At 40.0% G+C, this 25,482-nt stretch overlaps 1 long non-coding RNA gene across 1 annotated transcript; it reads left to right on the forward strand.

Moving 5' to 3' along the window:
* The first annotated feature begins 279 nt into the window (after positions 1 to 279).
* On the forward strand, positions 280 to 25,482 carry LOC134156637 (uncharacterized). The gene is made up of 6 exons (XR_009961990.1): positions 280 to 366; positions 1,323 to 1,667; positions 17,388 to 17,523; positions 23,386 to 23,501; positions 24,117 to 24,209; positions 24,718 to 25,482. It is a non-coding gene; the product is annotated as an uncharacterized LOC134156637 (long non-coding RNA).

Below are 25,482 nucleotides of genomic sequence, written 5' to 3' on the forward strand. Positions count from 1 at the left end.
TAGAAGCGAGGGCTACGGCCGAGCCTCCGCGTGGGGTTCGGTTCGGCAGCCGGGCCCTTGTACCGGAACTCCCTTCCCAAGAGCCCCGTCCCGGTTACGGGAAAGGCCGCATGGAGCCGTTCACACTGGGCCTCGCGCCGCCAGCACCACGCTCCTTGCGGCAGTCTCTCGTGCGGCGTGGGCGGGGCTCCCCGCGAGCCTCGCACCTGTGCGGGCTCGCGAGCCAGGCGAGGCAGCGCCGTTTTGCTCGTGGCGCGATGCTGGGCCTTGCGACCCGCAGTACTCCACCCCCAGGAGGAGAACGGACTCCGACGGGGAGACCGGGCCGAAGGAAACTGGACCCAGGTGCAAGTGGTTGTCTGAGCGGTGCGGGTAAGCGCTGGGGTCGGATCCGCCCTTCTGGTCTCGGGCGGGCCTACCCGGCCGCTGGGGCTGCCCCACACCAATAGGCCGCAGCTGCGACTTTGAGCGGCATACTCGGCCGTGGCCTGCGGCCGGGCAGCAGGGTCTGGCTGCGGTCGTCGCCAGCCAGGTTGTAGGGAGGTAAGAGCGGGCAAGGGGCTGGTGGCGCCTTGGTCGCTGTCGGTTTTGCTGGGCGGCCCCGCCGCGAAGCGTGAGCAGCTGGCGGGAGCCACCTCAGCCAGCGGGCCTCGTGGTCTGTCCCGCCCGCAGCGCCGCACCTAGGCCCGCCTGCTCTTGCCAGGGTCCCCTCGCTCCCCGCCACCAACGAGTCCCTCGCTGGGAGGCCACGTCCCGTCAGGGCGCTGGGCATCGTAGACCCCGCAGTCAAGGTACTGTTGAGCCTGCACCTGGGCACGGGTGGGTGCGTGTTTCCCTCAGACATGAGAAGTTACTGTGCTTTACCCGGCTTTAATGTGTTTTTCGGTTGATGTAAGTAATGTCTGATTGAATTTATTGCTGATTAGCGTTGAGCTTTAGTTTACACAACAAGAAATTATGTTTCATTCAGTTCATTAGCATGACTAGTGCTTGGTTTATGAGCATATCACTAATGGTAATGACCAGAGTTGATTGATTTCTAATGTGAATATAATTACACAGTGTAGGGGAATTAAAGGGAAAAATCCACATTTTTTAATTGTTGGGTTTTTAGGGAGAGTGTGTGGGGGTAAGGGGGTGGAACGGGAGAAACAAACCAACTCACTTATGCACAAACAATACAAATATAAAGATTAATAACTGCAGCAGGAGACAGCAAGTTTTGTCCAAAAGATGAGAAATTCAGATGCAATTAACTCTGGGGACAGTTAATGCACACGCCACACTGCAAAACATAATTTCTCTTCTACCCCTAGGTACAGCTCAGAGCCCAATAAGCTCTCTTGGAAGAGGCCGTTCCCGAGGAGCCAACAGAGGCAGGGCTTTGTGCATGGCCGGGCAGCCGGCTACCTCCAGCCCAGCCAGCGGCTGCGCGGCGCCGGGCTCGGCTTGGAGGCAAAGCCGCTACGGAGCGGAGAGCGGCGCCTTCCTTAGGGTTCAGAAGGAGTAGATCAGTCAGCTGCAGAATCTTGGACAGAAGAGGCAGTGCCGCCCCAGGCAGGAAGCGCATTGCTCGCCCCGCTCCCCTTATCCTTTCAGAGAGGCGCATATGGAGACTGGGAAGTGTTAAAGAGCCCTGGCTGGAGCAAGGTGAAGGGCTGCAACAGGTAAGAGGAGCAGAGTGGGACTGCGTGGGTCACCCACCATGTGGGATTTTAGAGGCAGGGAGGGAGGGGACAGTGAGGGCTGGGGGAGAACAAAGCAGAAGTATCCTGTGTACCTCCGCAGTGTCTGGTCTGTGCTTTGTGTCCCTGTTTCCTTTGGGACTGTCCTTTCCACTTAAATGGAAAGGTGATCTGGAAAGGGAGATCTGATTAAAGCGTTTTGCTGGAGGCACCTCCAGTCGCATATGCACAGGGGTAAGGGGGAAGGCTCAGGTTCTGTGGGAACCCCTATAATGTGGAAATGTGGGGTGGGAGGTGATTACAGCACTGTTTTCATGCTTCATCTTGCACAGCTCTGACCAAACTCTAAACTGTTTCCCCAGGCTGAGCTAAGGCATCACTGAGTCTTGAAGCACTGGTTTAACATAACCTTCTGACCTGTCAAAGTCATATTTATTTTCCCAATACACATAGTGGAAAGACTTAATTGACTAGAAGGGGCTCTGAAACAAATACACGGAGAGGAAAATCAGCTTCTCTCTATAATAGGAAGAGGAAGATCTTTCATTTTTAAAATAGAGGTGCTAGAACTCAGTTTTCAAGATCTGGGTTTAAATTCCAGTGGGTCATTAAATGAGATTTTTCTGCTGACATGAATTTGCATAGTTGTATTGCAGTGCAATTTCTTTGCAACTTGTTTTGCTCCTGCCGTCTTACTATAGAGGCCAGAAAACAGTGTTGTTACAGAAACACATCCCATTCCTATTAGCTCAGTTGTTGCAGACATCAAATACACTTGCCCAAGACAAGGATTATTTGGATAACTAGAACTTTGCAAGGAATACATCCGTATATCGTCTTATCTTGTTTTGCTTGCATTTGACCTGTGGCCTTACATGACACAACTGAATTATCTGGCCATGTTTTCAAGATCATGTAAAACTTCTGGGTAACTGTAGAGGCATTTAATAATTTCAGTGGAAACACATGCTAGAAGGATGCACTTGTTCAAAAATTAAGATGTCTAGGATAGCTTTTGAAAATAATTGGAGTGTCTCAGCATCAGAGTTATTCAGTGTTACGGGTGATGGTCATATTAAGTTTCAAAAGTCTAAAGCTTTGGGTGCATAACCTATTCTGTGGCAAACTTTAAAAAAAAAAATATTTTATTAAAGGTGCATAAAAAAACGGCTAAAAGCATTGAAACATAACATATATAAAGTAACATATTAATTTGAATAACATCAATTACTGTTTTCGCTTGAAATGGTAGATAGTTTTATAAAGACACTGTCTCTTCTCTGTCAACCAGCAATCTTTTAGGTGGTTCTAAAGATTTGAGTGCATGTCCTGTGTGGAAAAGGAAAAACTTGAATTTGTCTGGAGCTGTTTTAAGACAAAACAAGTGAAGTGCATACAAAAATGTGGAGAACACAATATATGAAGTTCAGAAATACAGTTTTGTTTCTGACACATTTTTGTGTCTTTTTTTATGGCTGTGTCCTGGGCTCAGCTGTAGCAGTTATTTTTCTCCTTCTTAGTTACTGATGCAGTGCTGTTTTTTTTTTTGACTTTAGCCTGAGAACAGTGCTGATAACACAGCAGTGGTTTTAGTTGTTGCTGAGTAATGTTTACTCTGATCAAGGACTTTTCAGTGTCATGCTTTGCCAGTGAGGAGGGGCACAAGAAGCCTGGAGGAAGCAGAGACAGGACACCTGACCCAAACTGCCCAAAAGGGTATTTCATGCCACAACATGTCATGCCCAGTATATAAACTGTTACCTGTAAGGCCCAGATCACTGCTTGGGTTGGGCTGGGTGTTGGTCGGCTGGTGGTGAGCAATTGTATTGTGCATCACTTCTGTTTGTTGTTTTCTTTTCCTTTTCCCCTTTTAGTTTTATGTTCTCTTCCCTTGTTATTTCCCTTACTGTTTTTGTTGTCAATGATAGTAATAGTGGTTTTGTATCATACCTTAGTTACTGGACTGTTCTTATCGCAACTTGTGGAATTTAAATTCTTTTGATTCTCCTCCCAGCCCTGTGGGGAGGGGGAAGTGAGTGAGTGGCTGCGTGGTTCTGAGTTACTGGCGGGGCTTAAACCATGACAGGCTGAGATGATCATAGCATTAGGTAGTATTGGCTTCTCTGAAACCCAGCAGACTGGTGCTTGGGTTCTCTAGGCCAGCTAGTCAATACCTGCAGGTTTAGTCATGTCTGCTGTATGCTAAGTAACACTGGTAATGCAGCCAAATCCCTTTGGTTAAATGCAGCTGGGAAGATAAATGAGTTCTATATAATTACAGATCAACTGCAGAATAATAATTTTAGTTTAAGCATGTTTTTAATGTTCCCTTTATTGTAATGTGTTCCAAGCAAAGCTGGAAGATGTAAATACAACATTGGGATGTTATTTCTAAATTGATATAGTTAGGAGCTGGTCTGATTAGTGCTGTTAATGTCGGTGTGTTCCAAAGAAGGGAGGGCTGTTTATTCAGCTGGCTTCACATGTATTCTCTTAATTTGAAGCTGTGTGAATATATTTTATATTTTCTGAATGTATCTGTCACATTCTACCTTAATGGTGACAGCATATCATACTACACTGTGTTTCTGTCTTACAGTATCTACACTAGTGTCTCATGAGCACTTCTGCACAAAGGCTGTTGTACATAGTGCAGCTGAGTGAGTTCCCGTCTGACTGAGATGCTTTTCAGCTTTTTAGGTCTGCAGTTTATGGAAATTTCCCTCTTGTTACACTGTGTCCAGGTTGCAGCTAACCCTGTGTCTATTCTTAGGGTCAGAGGAAGAATGCAAGACAGTTCTCTGCATCTGTCCAGCAGGAAAGCATTTTTGTGAGCTTGAAGCAAAGGGTCTATTACACAGTAGGAAGCACTAAGCTCTTTAGAGCAAGCAAGGTGACATCTGGCTGCGCATGATTGTTTGTAGGAGAGTTTCAGACCCTTTGCCACAGCGGTTTTTTGTGTGCAACATTGGGAATATGCTGTAGAAGTACAGTCCTTTAGATGTTGAGACATATTTTGTACATTCTTTTGGGTAAAGTTCTTCATCTGCTGAGTTTCTTCTACAGGTTGTGCAACTTTTCAGTTTTCACTGGCTTAGTCATCCTCCTTCTCTTACAGCCTGGTACTTCAGCCTTGCCAATCAGATGGAGACCATCTTTGCTCTGTTAACTTGGTTTGGGCTTACCTTTTTGTATATCTACTTCCTGTCATCTCTAAGATTAACTTAGAATATTAGTAGCCCTTTCCAGCTTTCTCCACTACCTTTATAGGTTGCTTATGCTGTGCTTTTCCTTTTATAATTTTTTTCTTGTTTAGAAGAACCCATTGATAATACAGGATTAGGTACTCTGCTGGAAACCAGTAATATGTTAATTCTGGCTGAAGTATTGGATACCTACATCTGTCATTGGCTCCTCAGGAAATAATGGAGATAGATACCGATATATATAGTTATTCTGTTGAGAAGCCCAGAGTTTTGCAAAACACTTAAGAATGTGCTTGATGTGAAAAATACATTCATTCAGTTGAAAGGAACAAGGTGCTTCATGTTCTTAAAGCACTTAAGCATAAGCTTGCCAGGAATGTAGGCTAGATAATAGCAGTATGAGGGTTGCTTTGTATTTAAACCAGCAGATAAAAGTGGCCTTTTAAAAAATGGAAGATTCTTTTAGAAGGAATATAAAGAATCACATGTAACAGTCAGCTACTTTTAAGGTGGATCTTGACAAGATGGCAAATGTTGTGCATTTCTGAAGAAAACAACACGGTTGCAAGTCTTGTTCTGTATTTACATTTAAGCCAAAGTTAGCAAGTTTGCTGCTTTGAAAAGAAAAGTTACTTTCTTAAATAGTTCTTTATTGACTCTGGTTGGCATACTGCTTTGTTGTGACAAAACTGCAATAACAAAAATGATGAAAAAAAGGTTGCTCAGGATAGTAAACTTAGCAATAGCTGAGGTTTAGTTTCTGTGCCTGTTTTACCAAGGAGGCAAATTGTACTTCTTTGGCTGGCATGGTTTACTTTATTATCCATACAGAATAAGGTGATGATTCTTCCCTCTCACAGTTATGCATGGCATAAGAGCCCAGAAGTATTAACCAATTGGTAGCTCCTCAAATAAGCATCCATCCAGGTTCATGACTGAGCATAAAGTTTCTCATGGTTCAGAGTTTAATGTTACAAGGGAATAAAATACTTCTCACTAAATGATGGTGAAAACACAGTAGGGGGTATTTTGTTCAGGGAATACAAGCTATTGTCCTACTCTTGTCCAGAAGGCAACATACATCAAACAGAAGATGTCTGCCTTACATTCTATCTAAATCAATGTTACTTCTTCCAGAATACTGCTGCTTCCGTTCCTAGAGATAAAAAAAACATAGCTCAATGTCAGTAGATAATTCCTCCTCTTGGGCTTTCTGTCCTTGACCAGTAGAAGTTTTTATCCTTAGAAAAGGAAGACTTTCTTTATCCATGGAAGATTAAATTGCCTTGCTGGCACATCTGGCTCACTGAGGAAACAAAGGAGGAAGAGCAGATAGGGAAGAAACAGAAAAGAAAATAATTCGAGGGTAGCTTTATAGTCTTTTGTTGTTAGGATGTCAATTACTATCATATATCACCTATATCGCAAACTTGTCATACCTTGGGGTATTTATGCTTTTTTTTTTTCCCTTCACCTACAACTTGTACAAAATATATTAATTATCCATAGGAAATCTTTTTTGCGACTGGATTCATCTTTAAAATGTAGCCATAATGTTCAAAGGGATTTATTTTTTACATCCAGTTCAGAAGGATGAATATGAAAAGATCAAATTTTTTTAATCCAGTTGTGCATTCCATGGGAATAATTGCAGAAATTAGTGCCCTTTTCAGCTTTTTAAGTTGGCACTGCTCTGTTTTAAATGCTGTTACCTCACACTACAGTCTCGCTAAGAATGATAGATGAAACAGGGTATTCTATAACTGTGGGCTGTGATTTAATACTGTAACACTCCTTTTGATGAGTGCAGAGTGCATGCAGTTACTGTAAACATGGATTTTCCAAACTGGTCTATGGGAGTAGAAAGAAGGTTAATGAACTGAGAAAAAACAAAATTTCTTCTCTAATTGACAGAAAGGTCTGCAGGGAGTCAGCCAGGCTGCACGCAGGTGAGCACAGAGTGGGCAGGGAAAAAGCAAAGGAGAGCAGGTTTCAGCAGAGTTCAATGTAATGCTAGAAACACTTTTTCTGTTGTGGCTTGCAGTCGGTAGCCTGGCTAAGCAGAATGTTTCAAGTTTGCTTGGAGCCCACATCCATGTGAGCAGGCATGGGATGTGAAAAGTGCTGGTTCACTGATGTCTGTGAGAGAAAGCAAATTTCCTAGGATTTAAAATACAGTTTCTGGATGATTCTTTGGGTAATCATTAAAGTTACCAACATGTTTTTATTTGCCCTCGGTTTGTTCATTCTTTGATGCGGTTGTGCTATAGGAAGCATGCCCCATATCTTAAAGGTATTTGATATGAAGATGAAGATTAGAAATTACAGTGAATCAGACTAAATTACATGAAAACACCTCTTATTCAGGAAAGGTGAAAAAAAATGTTTCTGTATGTTGGAAGACTTATGCATATGATGTAATCTACAAAACTGATAGTCTCTATGGATAACTGCACAAAGAAAATGAAGAGAAATCCTTGCCTTTTATAAATGCCAGGGTATATTTACACATCGCTTTATGTAAGACTCCTGATAAATGTTTCAACTTCTTTCTGTTTCTTCTGCATTTTAACTGTCAATCCCCCTTTTCCAGCAGGTCCTGTTTTATGTATCATTTGTCAATTTTACCTACCTTCCCAGATCTTAGATTTTCTTTTGTCTTTTGATATCTGTTTCACCATGACTACTGCATCCTTCTAATTTCCTACACTTTTTGCATTCATTGGCAATTAGCATTGCTAATTTATTTTCACTCCCGTAATAGTGTTTTTAATACAGTCTGGTCCTTTGTCTGCTGAAATTCCCACCAGTCAGGTGTCCAGTGGGTAGACATGCAGGATTTCCTCTGGTGTCTCTTGCTGTCCAGGCTTCCAGCTAACAGAGCCACAGCTGGCTCAGCTGTCCTGAAAACTGAAATTGCCCTATGCTTCCTTTTCCTTGACCATCCTGCTGCACACCTACTACATTTAAGTTTTCTTGTTAGTTTTATTACAGCATTTCTATAAGAGTGTTTGTCTTCACCAAGGCAGCTTTCCAGCCATAAGCAAATCTTAATTATTTCTAAAAAGTATGCATGCATGTTTCAGCAGTACTTGACCATCATTACTCAGTAGGACTGTGACTTTAACCATGGATGTACTAGATCCTTTTGAACAAAATTTTGCTGGGTTGGATTGCATTAAAGATTGGACAAATGTCTAGGTGTTTCTGTCTTTCCCAAATTTATTTAGGTATTTATAAGAAAAAAAGATTTTTGTCTCTTAGTGTCTTTTATATGGGCTGTTGTTGCTCTGACCCTGATTGTCCAGGAGCTATAGAAAAAGAAATTTTCAAAGCAAATGAAACATCAGTTACAGCCTTATAAGCTTCTCTGGGACATAGCTGTTTCCTCTAACTCACCGAACATATTGCTTCAGGGAACAAAAAATGTGTTTGTTCTCTGTGGCACTTCATTATTTGGCTTCCTTTAAACAGACAGTTAAGAACTAGTTGTTTCTGATAGCGATAGCTGATGCTGCAATCCGAGTGAAGTATCTGGCTGTGTCTTTAAGATACGTGACATAAATTATACCATGGATAACTTTTCTGTTGTATGTTAAACAACTTCACTCATTTGCTTCACAAGGCACTTAAACAATTCTATACTGATAATTTAAAGCCATTGATATCATAATGAAGTCCTCATCTGTTCTTACTTGCATGGCTTGCAATTACTTTTTGGTTTTCTTAATTATTATTGTGCAGTTCTTATATTGCATGTTCTTCCCCATAATATCCCTGAGTTATTTTTGCTCACAGGACCAACAGTTGCAGCTCCTTATCTTTTTAGATTTACTACACAAACACAAACGAGAATTGTACAGATGGAGCTATGTGCGTAAGAATGCATAGTGAGATCTGCAGAGGCCTAGTTAAATGTCCTACTAGCTACATGCACATTTTACAAAGATTTCATAGCACCTGATGATTTTGTGTGAGCATCATGCACGTTCAGTACTCAGGAATTGCATGGAGAAGGTAAGTTTAGTTATTACTTGCCATAAAATATCGCTGAGCTACTAGAAAAAGAAAAATAATCAGCTTTAGTATTATCTCTCTTCTCTTAAATAATATTATAGTAATTAAATTTTAATATGTAAGGTCTTTGTAGGTCATTAGTAGTATAACTCTGCATATATGTGCCTGCTTCAGAAAACAATTCGGTCTATAATCTCATAATGTTGAATTCTACCTGGCAGTTTTATTTGAACTTAATTTCTTTTTCTTCTAATGCTGTTAACCTGAGAGTTATGAGACATGCATCAGCTGACAGCACCAGGGGAAGGATAGGTATTGGCAATGGCATAAAAGCAGAAGGGAAAGAAAAAAGAACAGCTATTGTAGCATTTATCAGTATTCTATTAATAGCCTGCTCAGACACAACTCTGGAATAAAATAGACATTCATACTGCAATTTCTTTCAAAGGTTGAAGCTATTCATCTGCATGGTTACAAGACAAAAGTCTAAACCTTCCCGATATTATAGCTGTTTTATTGTATTGTTATAATGAGAAGAAACACCTTAAAAAAAACACATTGCCTTAGGTGTAATATTCCTCCCCATTGCCTTTGGAGGGAATGCAGGTACAGCCAGCCGTTCTTCCTAGGGTGCTTTTTAAAATAGTGTCTTTACATGTGAAAACAAAACTATCTGTAGCCAAATATCCAAGCAGGTAAATGGGGCAAAAGGCTTTTAGTTTAGGTTTTAATCGACCATCCATTGAAGTGTACAGGAAAGCTCTTGTTTTCCATAGGGTTTTTATCATTTCATTGAAGGAGTATGGTTTCACTGTGTGTAAACAGGTAGAGAAGTGCTCCACAAGAGCTCTTTCTTTTTTCAGTGAGGATTTTTAGGGAAGGTCTGTTTAGATCCTGGTTTGAATTCCAACCATCTAGTTTGAGTAACTAAAAGACACCTGGTTTAGGAGCCTGGGAGCACTCTTTTGTGGAGACCATCTGACTTGGCCACTGCATGTGTCTCACTCTTTCCTCTTGATATTGCAGCTTTTCTTGGGCAGCTACTTTCCTAAATTAGGGACCTCACCAAAGTGCTTTCTGTGAGGGAGATAACATTGGGCATTGCTCGTTAAAGAGTTATACTGGTAAACTTGTGAACCCCAAGTCAGGGAAAAAAAAAACAACAAAACAACAAAACCATACACAAGTAAATGGGTCAGGCAGTTATTGGCTTGACTTCAGCAGATCGGTGACTTACTGCTACTTTTTTGGACAGAGGCATTGCACTCACAAACTTAAATAAAGTCAACCAATTTCTCTCAAGTTCATGTGCTTTGGATTTTGTCCAAGATCTTATTTAAAAGAGCTCATTTCCTCCATTGATACAATATGATTGTTAAGCAGGGAGAAAGAATTTCAGTGAATGGTACAGGTTGTTGAAGATGGCAATTCAAAATGTCCAAATATACTCCTCAAAATGGACTGTAGTTACCCAACAGTTTCTTCCAGAAAAATTGAGACTTTTTAAAAAAAATGCTTTTCATGTACTCAAATACTTCATTTTGTGTTAGTGAATGCAGTCAGTCATTGTGGCTTATTTCAAGATGTGTAGGGAGGATTAAAAATGAAAAAAAACACAACCCCCACAACATTTTGAATTGCCATAATGAGCTGTTATTTTATTCTGCTTGAGAAAGTGAGCTAGAATATTTTACTGAGAAATGCTGTGTTTTCTTACAAATATTTAAACTACTGATTTTTTTCTTTTAAGAAGTCCTGTATTCTGAAATAAAACTGTCATTTAATTTTCAGTTGTGATATTTTATTATTGCAGAAGAGAGACAATTAACTGGGATCTTTGATAAAACCTATTTAGGCAAAATACTAGAACATCGAAATGGGTTCAGAGTACATTAGAAATCACTTGTCATGTTCAAGATTATTGGCAGAGAAAGGAAGATGAAAAAATAAGTAATACCATATCACTGTTCCCAGTTGTGAGCTTCAGGTGGTGTTATTCTGTATTTTACATCATTTATTTTCTATAGTCAGTCATGTATGTTTAGATTTATGGAAGCTGAATGAGAACATTTGAAGAAAATAGTGCTTGAAGGTGGAGTGGTATTCAGTGCTTAAAGTTAAGGGTGATAATTGCATTGTATACTTAAGGACAAGTAGTATTTGGTAACTCTGTAATAGTTACACTAATGTCTTCTAGGTTTTGCTGTTCTAGCTAGTCAGCCATTGAAGGGAAATATTTTTGTGTGCACATTTCTGTTTTCTGCCTTGTGTCAGAAAATGCATGTAAAATGCTACCAAGTCTGACACCTACTTTGTCTCCAGTGTTCTCTGTGTGTAAATGATTACCTGGCTGCATGGAAATAGGAGAAATGTCTTCTGCTACAAACAAAACTTCCAGCTTTCTGGAGGTTATTCTCTTTAAAGTCAATGGAAGGGAATATTACTGGGCCTGTTTTATGTGTGGTGAACAGGCATGAGAAAGTCTGAGAAATGAACTTAGCTGTCCTTTTCTGATGGAAGTTTCTGGCAAGTAAAATGCACAGATGAAATGAAATTAACCTCACTGCCCCAAGGTTCACATATGCAGGACTTTTGCCATACACTTTTTTAAATCCAGCTTTACAAACAAAGTTGAGGTTTCCACTTTCTCAAAGTCCTAAGAGCAAGGTTTTGTCTCTTTGATAGCCGAAGTGAAAAGAGACACTGTTCTAATTATGAAAGAAGAACTTAAAATTTAACATGAAAAAGGTGAAACAGAAACTCACTTACAAGAGACTGAGCATTGCAATACAAACTTGCATTCTGCAAAGTTTTTGAAAAAAATTCCTCACTAAGGATTTTTTAAAAGAGGAGCATAAGAAGATAATTTCCTTTTTTGACGTGCTTTACCTTTGCAAAGTTACTGGGCTGTTGACAGGTACAACAAGACGTGCTATGCTTACATGCTATTAGTGCAGTAGGCTTTGAAAGATGTCTAATTCATTGGCATATCTGACAATTTAGGGTATTAGTTAACAGTAAGACTCTGTAAATAGTGTGAATTTTAGCTACAACTGCTGACGTGAGCTTCAGTCAACATCTGCAGTACAGGGCTGAACTATATTCAACAAATAATGCCATTTTATGCTACAGAGATGGAAGTTGGCATTATACAGTGTGTATGGTTCAGTCTGAGAGCAATGGTAATTGCAATATATTGAAGTTTTGCATTGTAATAAAAATAGACACCATTAGTGGATACCATTTATGTCATTAGTATTTAGTGGTTGTGTGTTACAGCTTTTTTAGCGCTCATAAAACTGTCTCTGCTTGCAGATATGTGACAGCACTGATGTAAATTTAGATGTTTAGAAATCCATAAGACATAAAATATAGATAGTAAATAGTGGCATAATATTATAGACAGAACCTTAATAATTTGGCACACAAATGTTTATATATTTGCATGTCTAGTGCAGAGATTAGCATAATGATGATTAAGTTTATACTACAGAAGAATTTGATTAAACAGAGAATAACAAATAAGGTGAAATTGAAGCACGTCGTGCAGAAGCAGCACAGAATTCCTTCGGATCTCCAAAAGGGAATTTGTGACGTTGGAAGGTACATCTTTTCCATACATCTGGTGAGATATTGATTTTTCTCTTTATAGACTTTTACTAGTTACAGTACCTGTTCTACTAACTAGTATTACAGTTGTTCTTAGGAAATGATTATGTTAATTAACCAATAAAAAAGAAAGTAAGGTTGTTAGGGAACCCAAAGATAGAGATTGGCTGGCACTTTTTTCACAGTAATGGAGCCAGTCAGCACAGGGAAGGTCATACAATGTCTAAACCAAACCAGCAATGTATTGTTGTGAGTTTGGAGGCTGGTGTGAGGACAGTGAAGCAGCTGGCTAAGGAAACATGTCTTTGGAGGATGTGGTGGGAAGAAGTCCAGGAGTAGCATTTCCCTAAATACCAAGTGTTATACATGAACCAAGCATGCAAGCATCTCTGGGAAACTTTTTTTTTTTTTTAATTTGATTCAAGGGATGTCACTTGGATTCTGCTGGCAGTTATTCTAGGATCTTTAAGAAGTTCCCATCAGGGTTGATTTTCCTCTAAGAGACTACCCACTGTGCTTTACTTTCCCTGGTGTCTGTGGCCATGACGGATTTGAAGTAAGAGTTTCTGAGACTTTGCTTCTGCACACTCCATCCTTTTTCAGCTTGACCCTTACATCCTGGAAACACCCTGGAGGTTTGTCACAGAGCTCTCTGGGGATTTGGAAATCAAACTGCACAAAAGTAAGGGAGAACACAGTCATTAGGAGTGAAGTGACAGGAAGCAGTGTTATGAGAATGAATCTTTCCAATTAATTTTCCTTTCAGAACCCTTTTTTCAACATTTTTAATTCTAAGTATGTATGGATGCTTTGACAACAGTAGTTGAGTCTTTCAGAAGAAAAAAACCCTTTGTTAAACCTTCAGAATCTCTTGACTAAAGAACGATATTACCAGGATTGGTTTGGATACTTGTACCCAAGTCAGCTGGGAAAGACGATAGTGGGAATGTACATGTGCAGAAAGCTTTGTGGCTTATGTTAATAATTGTTAAGCTCATAAAATGAGAAGCTTTTCAGTAACTGAAGTAATAAGCAGAAGTGAAACATATGCTTTCTGTACAGGGAATGTAAATAATTCTTTCTGTGGCTCCTCGTATTTCTTACCATCTAACTAGGGAGAGTGTTAAACTAGAAATCTTATTGTTCCTTTACAAAACATAGTTTTGTCTGTTTATCCATTCAGAACACACTAAAATGTAAATCTGTAAAATGCTTTCCATCTTCAAAGCAGCTATTTATATTCATCTAAATTCCAAAATCTTTTGAAACTTTTGGTTTTATTTCTGATTGTGGGATTCAGTATCACTTAGCACATCGAATACTGGTGGCTTTGAACATGTGGCATGGCACAAAGCGATAACTTGGCAGTTAGTAGCGTGCTACCCTGCTGAGAGACAGTTCTAAAGGAAAAGTGATTTTTATGCTGGGGTTTGGACTCATTTTGGAATTAGGGTAAATATTAAAGAGCATAAAAAAGCCTTCTAATTCCTCTGTACATCACTAAATTGCTTGTTACCTTATTTGTCCAAGTAACAGCTACCTCAGAGCAGAGGCCGCTTTCTGAAGCCATTCTCTACATACAGTTGTACTAAAGCCATTAATGGACTGAAATTGTGGTACAGGTGAACAGCTAAGTTTTGCAGTAGAGAATGTTAGGCTTGACTAGTCTGTGCACACTTAACCAAAAGCATATGTAAAGGAAGAGGAGTATTAGAATGATTTAAGAGAAATGGACTCTCTAGAACCTGTTATGTCATAAAGTAGAAAGAAGACTGCCTTCTTCCAGCAAAACCTGTCAGTCTGAGGAAACGCCATACTTAAGGTATTTGTATTGGATTTATTATAGTAACTATTTAGTTACTGTAAAGCCTGATACTAAATCTGAGTATAGCATATTCCCCTATTTAGACAAGCAGATGCAATGGTTTGAGCTGGAAATGAATGTTGAAATAGTGGTAATTGAAAATACCTGTAGGACTATGTAAAGCAGATTTTCTTATTCTTGATAATGTGTTTCCTCTACCTGTATTTTCTTAATATATTTTTGAAGTTCACTTTTGTTCTGACTTCTTGGTGTCCAGTTGCTCTCTTGTACTTCCTCATATCTTTCAGGTTTATCATTCCAGATTCTTATGGGGCATTCAGCCTTATTAGGTTACCCAAATTACTGCAGGTCACAGCTGAGATGCATTAGTGGAATTTGATAGGAAAGCTTGTCCAGTGTAGGCTTTGCTGTTCTGACTGCTTGCTATTGCTTTCATAAGAAGCACAGGAGATTATTGAAAGATATGTTTATAAAGTATATAGTGCAGTACAGCTACACACCAGGTTTATGCCAAATTAGGTCTTGAGCCTGAATGGATTCAGGTGCTTGCTGCAGTGTAGATTACAGTCCACTGTGTGACCTCACACATGTAGGTTGGCCTCCTCCTGGCTTATTTAATCCATCTGCAAAATTGAGAAAAACAAGTACCTCTGTGAAAAAGCAGGTATGCATCTGGGCCCAACTGTTCTGGGTAAATAAATTGCAGAGATGGCAGTGGCTCAACTGAAGGGATAATAAAGTGGAAATGTAGGTCCCTTTGTCTCTTATACACATTTATCATTAACTTAGTGGTGTACTGTGTTTACATTTGTTTGGTGTGTTTAGTCTCACTGGACCTCCAGCAGAACAGATCTGGGGTCATCATCTTTTCCTGTAATTCAGTAGACGAGAAGCACTGTGTGTCTATTCTTATTGGAGAGTACACAGGCAGCAGGCTTTAGTGACTTGTGAATGAATCAATAAGGCATGTTCCTGTAAGTCTCTAAATTGTCTTATTAAGAATGGAATTGGGCAGCTGAAGATCAATTTTCATGGCATATCAGAGGTTTTTTAGCAGTCCTTCATTTAGTCTGTGGATTTTTTTGAGTCATAGAGCTCATCAAAAATATTAAACAGGATTTAAACTGCAAAAAAATTGCAAATAGTTTAAAATGTCCTTTAGAACACTTTTGTGAACTCAGTATCACATGAGACCTGATTTTTAGCAACCCACACAATTGACTAAATCAGTGGAAAGCTGCTAAGCTCCCACAACTGAGGAACATGGCTTATGTTGTAGCTGACATGATGTTGGTTAAGAGATACTTGGAAAGGAAAGTGTTCACAAAGAAATGTTACTGTTGTCTGAGTACAGAGACTTGTGTCTTTGTATATCATAATTGCTTGCAGCAGCTTTTTACAGTTGAGATGTGTGAAGTAATTAAACCTTGCTTGAGATGCAGTCATGCTTTAGAATCATCTAAAGTAATGATTATAGTACAGGTGTGGAATAGGCTTAAGCTTTGGCAGATAGGTGTTTTAAATCTGTGTATTTTTGCTTCATCACCACGTGGCTGTGAAGTTCTGAAGAAAGTCCACTTTGCAGATGTGGTTCATCTGAAAATTCTTTCCCTGCATGGCACATACAGACTTAATTGAGTGTGGTAGTACAGCTGGACAGTATGCTTTTACAGTATAATTTGCTTATGGATAATAAAATGTTCTGCCTGGAACCTGTGCTTTTAGTACATATGCGTGCCTTGCTAGCGTCTTGAACCAGTTTTGTTTTCATGGACAGACTGGGGACAGAAAAGGGCAGTGCTGCCTGTGCAGTTCTTAATTTTTTTTAACAGGCTCATTAAGTATGAATTTGTATTTCCAAGTCCTGAGGGAGCTGGGGAAACACAGATGAGCCACAGTGCTGAACCTTGACAAAAATCAGCTGAATCCAAATTCAAAGCAGCATCAACAGTAATACTTAGAAGCACAGAGCTTTAAGAATTGATAAATTGCCAAGCATTACTTTCTACATAGATAACATTGTAAGATGTTGGCTATCAATAAGTCACTATGTACTTCAAGTCTAGACCAAATGCGTTATCATACTATGCATCATTACCTGTTGGATATACTTAGCTTTAGCTTACGTCTACATACCTGCAGAAGATGACTGTGTTCTCCGGTAATGCTCTTGAGAGGCAGTTACATTAATTTTCTAGTAATTACTGTAAGAATTGATTTGTGTTACCTTCATATAAGGAGTTTATGAATCATTCATTGCTTGGTGCAAATGTGAATCTTGAGACTGTGCAGTTCCCTCCTTAGGGTACCTGAAAGACATCCTTCTTAGTTGAATATAGAAGTGTGTAGAGCTAGGTTTATCCCCAGAGGATGCCCGTGAACGCTGTGTATGCAGAATTAAAATGTTACAGCTCTGATTGTGGTGCAGTAATAGATACTGGTGGTACAGTTCCTTAGTGAGTGGTCTGTAGTTCAATATTCTGTTACACAGTCACGATTTGTGATGCAGCTTTAGCATTGTGGTCTCACATGGCTTCAATAGTCACAAACTTAAGGATGGGTGAATGTTGCAGGATCTTAATGAGAGGTGCAGAGCTTAATGAGAGGTGGACTTTTCTCTCAGTGGAACTCTCTCCATTCTCAGTGGTGTATCCATTTTTGCAGGATCTCTTACGAGCCAGGAGCAGGAGGCAGCTGTGTGCTTTCTGTCTAGAACAGAGCATTCCTTAGCTGGAGTGAACATCAGCAGATGATTCTGAGGAGCTATCCTAACCAGGGTTTTAATACTGTCTTTGATGTTCAGAGGAGAGTGCAGCTTTAGCCATGTAGAATTCTCTAAAAAAATAATAATGTAATAGCCGTAATTAAGGGTCTGTCACACAAGAGAGTAAGAGGAGTAAGACACTGATCATTATTCATTATGATGTTTACAGATAAGGTTTTACAGCAGTTACTGGGGACAAACCAATAGCTGTCACTCTGAGGCACTATTTTTGCACTCACTAAAAGTGAATTGGTGTACAGTATTTATTTTGGTTTCCACAGGATCCATTGCAAAGAAGGCCCAGAAATGGAAGACTGTCTTTTCTTACTCAAGAAAGTACCTCTTCAAGTCAGCAACTGGTTTGATTGAATGAGGGCAATGAAACTAGTCCGTGGTGAAAATTTTTTAAGAAGAAAGGTAAGTGATATTTTTCTTTCAAAACTTGAATGTGGTTAAATGAGAGGAAATTGAAAATGTGGTAAGCAGGTTGCCCTAAAATTAGAACCATCCCTCACAGCTGTAGGCAAGTGCTCTCAGAGTTAAACTAGACATCGTTTCCCTGTGCATGCCCCAGGATGATCTGCTCAGGAGAAACATAGGACACATCTTTGATTCTGGACTTTGATGAATCCTTTGTGGTTGAAAGTGTACCCAAAGCTGTGAATGTGTGCGTGCAACTGCATGTGTTTTTCTGAATGGTAGCATGGCTCATACCATTGAGTCCAGCTCAGGTTGTAGAGTACCAGCACCCCATGGGACCAAAACATGGACAGCCAAAGCACTGTGTACCACAGGGAGGTGAAAGTTGGTGAAGGGGGAGTGACAGCCTGACAAGCTTAACTGAGATGTGTTTTTAAGTGTGGGGTAGTTAATGCTAGTGTAAATGATGGTGGATTTTCCATTTACATGTATTTCAGAAAGAGGTGTTTTAGTCAAATAGGAGCTATGGGAATTGATACAGAAGTAAAAATCTGATGTAGGAGGTCAGACCAGAATGTCTCATGGCCCTGTTAGATCTTAACGTTTTTAAAAATATTAAAATGAAACCTCTCTGTGTGACAGTTTGAAACACACATCTCAGTGGACTTGGGAACATCCCAAGTGGCATTTAGGTTTCAAATGGGAATGTAATGTTTGCATGAACCCATGTTGCATGCCTGGGAACAAACTATCCTTGCTGGCCTTAGAATCCTTGCTTGTGTAATGGAGATACCCAAACAGTGGACATAAGCATTTAAAATGATAAATGCGTTCTGGATGAAAAGGAGAGTCAGTGAATATTAAAAAATATCGGACTGCCACAGAGGGGTAATGCTGTCTTTTGGCTTCAGCTCCACAGATGCGCATTTGAAGTCCTCATGTAAACCCTACTGAAGTGAGGGGCTGAGGCATGTCCACTGAATTTGGTGGAGTCCTTTTGAAGAATGGGGGTAAGTGATTCTTTGTGGACTCGAATAGAGAAACATGCTGCTGACAATATGGCCATCTTTTCCATATGAGGCTCTTTTGCAAGCCCTGATAAAATTTGACCCATAAAGGAAACTACACAATAGTTTGTGTGGTAAAGACAAAGTCCAGAATGAAAATTCTGACTCTTGTGTTTCCCCTTCCTCAGTGAAGCGTCATGTGGGCTCTGTCTGAGCTTAGGAAATGTACATGAAAGTGATCCCCCATTAGTGCTAAACCGCATTGTGGAGCTGGAGGGTGCAGTAGGATTAGAGCCTCTACCAAAATTCCTTGGGGTGAAATAATGTCCCTTCTGCCAGGGTAGACACAATTGCCAAAGCTTGTCCTTTGAATTGATACTTTGTTAGAACACCCAATGGGCAATGTTGAACTATGCTATGTTAATGTTCTGAGGCAGAAGCTTAAGTCAGTAAAAAAAGGATGTATCTTAACTTTCTGCATAGAAAAATAAATCATTTCAGTTTAAGAGATCGTATTATAGTAAAAAAAAATATTTAGCTGAACTAGACTGCTTCTGCCATTTCATTTCACAGGCACATGGAGTCCCTTAGGCATGTACGGTGTTTTGTGATGGCCTTCTTACTTACATGGAACACTTGGTTAATCCCAGCTCTGCCTTACAGGTTCACAGGTTGATATGGCTCACAATTATTACAAGAATTACTTGAAGACTATAGCAGTTAAATATTTTTATGGCTTACTACCATATTATAAATACTAAGTGATTCTGACAGATATTCTCAGAGAAATTTGACAGCTGACCTCCAGACTGTGCACTGCATTTGCTCACATATTTAAACTACTAGTAGTTCTAGGAAGCTATAGTTTTTATTAATTCATTATTATTTTATATATGTTCGATTGATGTCTTATAAATTAGATACTTGGGAATAATAATCAGACAAGGCAGGTGAGATTCCTTCAGGATAGCTTGTAATGAGGCTTCAAATTTTAAGCTCATAAATAAATTATTAAGGGTGAAACAAATGCAAAAATACTGAAATAAGCTGTAAAAATGTTAAGTGCTGGTGAACAAACACGTAATCTGCTGGGAAATCTGTGGGGTAATGTGCATTTGGCACTCAGTCACGTAAGTCAGAACCACGGCAATGAGCCCCTCTTCTTCAACCATATAATATTTCTTCATGTATCTGCCCCTTGCATCCCATTATTATGCTACACCATTCTGTTTGCAGACATTTTCCTTTGCCTGGGAACAGCGTTAATTTAATACACTCAGCTGACCTCAGAGGCACTGAAATGACACGACAGCAGCAGTCCAGAGTGCTGCAGTACATCCTGCTGTTAGCAGAACTGCCGGGGAGACCGTGTACTTCTGGACAGTTGTCTGTGAACTCTTTTGGGAAAAGGGGGGAGCTGGCTCTTTGACCACGCTGTAAGTGACGAGAAGGACAGATCTTCTCACTTAGCTATCTTTTGTTTTTTCCGTGGAAGACAGGTTTTCCAGTTGCTCCTTTTTTTTTTTTTTTTTTTTTTCTTTAAGAGTTAACAAGGTCTCCCTCAGGTAAGAAAGAAAGGAGAACTTGCCCTTCTGTAAGAAAAGATGTAGAAGAGAGGATTCTCTTAGTGTAAGAATTTTCTGGTCTGGGTTTGGTTTTGATCCCCAGCATCCTGCAAAGGTCTTAAGATACCCAAAAGCCCTGTTTCTTCAGTAAAAATGTCACCATTATTCCAGCCTTTAAAGACAGACCTAAATCCCAAGGGAGCACTTGATATCTGTACTTTGTCCTCTCTGTAGTGGGACTTGCAGAAAACTCAGCACTTTGTCAGATGCAGGAGGTTAGTAAATGTGAAGAAGCTTAGTGCCTGAAATTAATTTCTTGATATTTCTGTTGGTGGAAGTAAATAATACGCAGAATTCTGAAAGTCTGGCCCTATAACCGTAGTGTTACATGTAAGTGGAGGTGACACAGGCATTCAGGTAGGGATTCAGATGTGTCCACTATGAAATTCTGCCTATAGACATTGGGTGGCTTGGTAGGTGGTTTTCCTGTTAATGTTAAAGCTGAGGGCACTCTTGTTACTTGGGTGGTGGTTTTGGAGGGGGAAAAAAAAACCCAACCCAGCTCAATTAATATTTTTTTTTTTTTAATTAGAAAATGAGCAAAGAGATGGTCTCTGGCTTAGACTTGTACCTAAAATTATATTCCAGAAACGGAATAATGGTTATTGAATGGCCTGAAGGGGTTGCAAACTGGAAATCTGGAAATTTGGCTTAGTATGAAGTACAGAAAAAAGACAAATATGCTGCTTTTCTCATGAAAGACCTTGGTTGCTAGGAGGAGAGTATTCAAGTGTTTGCATGTTTTGCTGGAGTTGTAACAGTGTGGAATAAAAGATAATACCACACCTTTTAAATGATGTTTTCTTAAATGGTGGAACTAAAATCTAATGAAGAAATTACAGTAATCACTTCTCTTATATCACTTAAATTACTTCCGCTTCTGTAATTAAAGTGCTGTATTTTTCAAATACAAATCTTCTGCATAGTACATTTTATATATTTTTGATTACATTTTTATAGAATTTTGTAATTAATAGATTTTGAGATCAACTTGCTATTGAAAACATCAGAAAATTCTGATGCCTCGCCTTAATGGGATAGGGACAGAGAAGTCACTAGTGTGATTTGCAGCATCCATAGCAAAATTATATTATTTTTGCTAGTGTTGACTGGTTACTCCTGTGTGTTTGTCAGGAGAGCCATGGATGCAGGAAACAGATCCAGCTTTAGTCATTTTTCACTTTTCCCCTGAGATGCAAGTCCAGCATCGTCTGCTGGAACTGCTGGCAAGTTCCAGTCCCTGCAGCCACTGACTCTGTTCTGGGGAACCACATGAAGTAAGGGCTCAGTTCACCAGAAACCTGTTCCTTCTGTTCCATGTGCCTGTACAGGCTGGGCTGGGAAGAGGGTCCTGCCCTTTTCTTGACTTTCTTTGTGCTCTCTCCAGCTTTCTTGTGACTCATGTCAGTGTGACAAAAAAGCCTTTCCCAGGCTCTGCTTGCTGCCACATCTGTAGAAGTGCTGTGAGGTGGACAAATGGTTTGTAAGCACCCTGCCACTTTGTCAGTTAAGAATTAGGGAAGGCCAGGTTCACATCTGGGGCCCTCTTTTTGCTGTTTTCTTGCCCTGCAAGGAAAATAATATATAAATTACATCAAACATGGTACCTTCTGCAGCTTGTATGCAGACAAAGGTGTTGTTATAATTGAGGAAATTTATCTCTCTTAAGAACTGAAAGATTAAATAGGCATTACATATGCATTTAAGGTGTTTGGGGCCTTGCATACCTCTGGTGTGTGTGCATAAAGCTGGGCTCAGGGGAAGTAGGTAACATCCTGCAACTCCCAGAGATTGCCCAGAACCACAGATTTGTGGTTCTGCATTTGCTCTTGTCTCCATTTAAAATGCTGCTGTTACTGTTGCTGCCGCACATCTTTATTCAAAGTTGTATATCGTAAGGTGGGGTAGGGAATAATGTTTATAGTAATTGGTAATCAAAATCAAAGAGGAAACAAAAGGCCAATAATGCAAGACAACCATTAAGTGTCAAATATAATTGGTCAGAGGTGTTCCTTCTAAATTAGACGGAGGTAGCATTTTATCAGATTGATACCACCTCAGTGACTCCACTACAGTCTTGGTAGCTTTTGGCTAACAAATACAAAGAATTGTGGTTTGCCCTATGCTTAATAACACTGAAGAATTTAGTGAATTTGCAGCCCGTGACTATGGTCAGAAATCCATCTAATGCTGGGATTGGCAACATCCAGGATTGGAATTGATATAAATCACATATATGGCCTGATCAGCCATGAAGCCATCCTTGTGGATCAGGCACAGGCAGAAGTGCAAAGCTCAACAGCAAACTGAACTCAGTAGTAAAGATTGTAGCTGAAAGTAGTACATGGCGTGGTTCTTGGTGAAGTTAATGGGAAGACTTCCATTGACTTGATTTGGAGTTTGAGCTACCTATTACAGATAAGTGCATTGAGTGTTTAGCCCATCTGTTGCCCATCTTTATCTGCATGCCTTATTCAGGCTGATTCATTTAATTACTAGTATAATGTATTCATGCTACAACTTAATGTAATAATATATTCTTACTCAGTATTACTGTGGTGCAGTTGTAAGTCAAATGCTGTGTTTTATATCAAAATACATAGTGGACTAGAGAAAGTGGGTGTAATACAGCAGAGGGGCAACCTCATGGAGGAAATGGCATCTCAGTTAATTTTCAGAGGCAAATTATACTGAAGGTATTTTCTGGATCAGAACGTCATTGTAGCCTGTTAACAGAAGCTCATTGTTTCTTAACTGGCTTTTATTAGACCTCACTGTGCAGGAGAGGTCCCTGACTGTAGCAGCTCACCTCTTCATCTGTGGAGATGAATACCTATAGATGAAGCAAACCTTAAAAACTTGCCCCCAGTCCAAAGAAGCATTCTTTGAACTGGGATCCGTGTGTCCTGAGTCACAGCCAGAACAGAGACCTAGAAGGAGAGTGCATACATATGCACTCACAGAAACCTCACACATTGCTGAAGGCAGCTCTGCAGTAGGCAGGTGCATCACAGCTGCATTTTTCAGTGGGAATATAACGCAAATTTTTTGCTGTAACAGCTGTATATAACCTTATTCTCTTCAGTCTCTTGGGTTAACTTTATCTGTGGTTGAGTTTAGAATCCCCAAACAATTATGTAATAAGTGTAAGATACCTGACAATATAACAGGCCTTTTCTAATAGTTTTTAAGGCTGTAATTTCTTAGGTGTCAGTCTATTTTTTCAGTGTCGGTCCGTTGTGAATCATGCACACACAGCACTGAACGAACAGAACCTACTGCAGCCTGTGTGCAACGAGAAATTTCAGCTGGATGACTGCATGAGGGGTTTACAAGACCGCTGGTAATTTTTTATATTCAGAGTTAAATAGAGCAATAAGATGGAATTTAAGCTTTAGTGCAATGGATTGTGCCTCTTCAGTCAATCAAATTATAGTTCAATCAGTTCATTTTAATCACTTCTCTGGAGAGAAGTAAACCCCTATGTTGAAGAATATGCAGCAATTTTATTGATGGAAAGTTTAATTGTTTCATTTTTCCTTACCGTCTGTAACATACTAGACTTTTAATCAGTGGGAACTGAAGTTATAATGAAGTAAAGTCCACTTTCCACAGTTCACAACTAGCTGAAAATAATTGGGTTGAGACTCCCATCCAGACAGTGTAATGCCTCTGGCATTTTCCTGAAAACTACACTTAATTGCTTTGCTGATGTTGTTAAGTGGTCCTGAGGGGGATGAAGTAGTAAAGCTGCCCACATATGCAGGGAAACAATACACAAAAAATGTCTTACAAGGTCCTTAAAGGAGGACCAACTAGGGACTGGAAGACAATATATGGCTTTTTTTCCTTTTTTTTTTTTTCCCCTTTTCTATACCAGAGAGAACACACAGGAGAAGCTGATAAAATAAACTGTGGAAATTCTATAAGCACTAACAATATTTTTATTTACGTGCAGAAAGCTTGGGACCTGAAGTACAGAAGACATCAAGAGAGACCGCTGCAGCTTAAGGCTAACCCAGCTAGTGCAGCATTTTTATGCTGGATGCCAGTGAGTGTGCTGTGCTGCCTGCCTTCAGCACCTTGGGCTGAGGAGCAGATGTACTCTGGTCCCAAGGGAGGGGGGATGACTTGCTCTCTGTGTTCAAAAGTGACAGGACAGGAGCCGGCTATGAGCTGAAAGCCTTGGCCAGGCATCAGTGGGACCAGTGCGTGTACCGCATTAGGCTCTAAATGTAGCCAGAGAAGGAATAGCACTTCAGATTTTCTCCTTATTTAGCACATTCATTGGAAACCCTCCTCAATTGAATGGTGTTTGTTTAAAATCATGAATGAACTGCTAGACTCAAGGATATTCTGATAAAGAAATACATTAGTTGGTTAATAGAGAAAAATACTTACTTAGGACACATGAATTAGTGCCCATGCACCTGAATTCAGGGCTGGAGCTGGAACTGTTCTGGGGAAGCGAGGACAACAGGGCTAATTTAGCTTTAAGTAAGTGGAGGGTTTTGTGGTTGGTTTGCTTTGGTTTTTTCCTTGTTTATTTACGTGTGCAGGCACAGTAAAGTGGGTCACTGCCCCACAAGAAGGAATACTTCCTGGAACTGTAATGTGGTGCTGTGCAGCACAGCTGGACAGCTGGGCCATGCTTCTAAGCAGACCTGCGTGATTGGTCTCATGTGCTTCATCCTGGGTCTGACTTGGAACAGGAGGGAGTGATGTGACACACACTGTGCTGATTTGACATCCTGCGTGGTTGTGACATGGTGCATCCTCCAGAAGAAATCCACATGTTCCTCTACAGGCACAAATCTGACTGTTCCCCTGATAAGCTCTTCACTGGAAAGATACAATTTGGATGGTTCTCTTCAAAGCCAGTGTGTGTGTTCATTTATTGGAAGTGTGTCAGACACCGTATGTCAATAATATGCCTTTGATATGTTGGTGTCGGTATCATTTTTTTTAACAGCTGAATGGCATGTATTTAAACATGAGCACCTGTTCTGTGTTTGTACTGATTCTTTTCTTTATTCCTGTATTTACTCTTGACGAAGAGTTTGATTCAAACCCAGGAAAAGTGTGGGATTCATCCTGTTTTTAAAGAAACGCTGTTTTCATAGTATTTCAGCGTGTAGCCAGTGTGTATCTTTCCATAGATGAGAAGGGTATTGAAAAGAGAGTATTTTCCCTTTCAGTAACTAGAACAAACTCATTTTCCAGGCAAAATGAAATTTGATTAGAAGTCTGTCAAATGAAAGGATTATTGTTTTAGTGTTGGGCAGGTTCTGTAATACATGAATTTACTGAAAAGCAGCACATGT

This window comes from Pezoporus occidentalis, unplaced genomic scaffold (genome assembly GCF_034315485.1).
Source record: "Pezoporus occidentalis ecotype Australia unplaced genomic scaffold, CSIRO_AGI_Poc_V1 ctg89, whole genome shotgun sequence".
Classification (NCBI taxonomy): domain Eukaryota; kingdom Metazoa; phylum Chordata; class Aves; order Psittaciformes; family Psittacidae; genus Pezoporus; species Pezoporus occidentalis.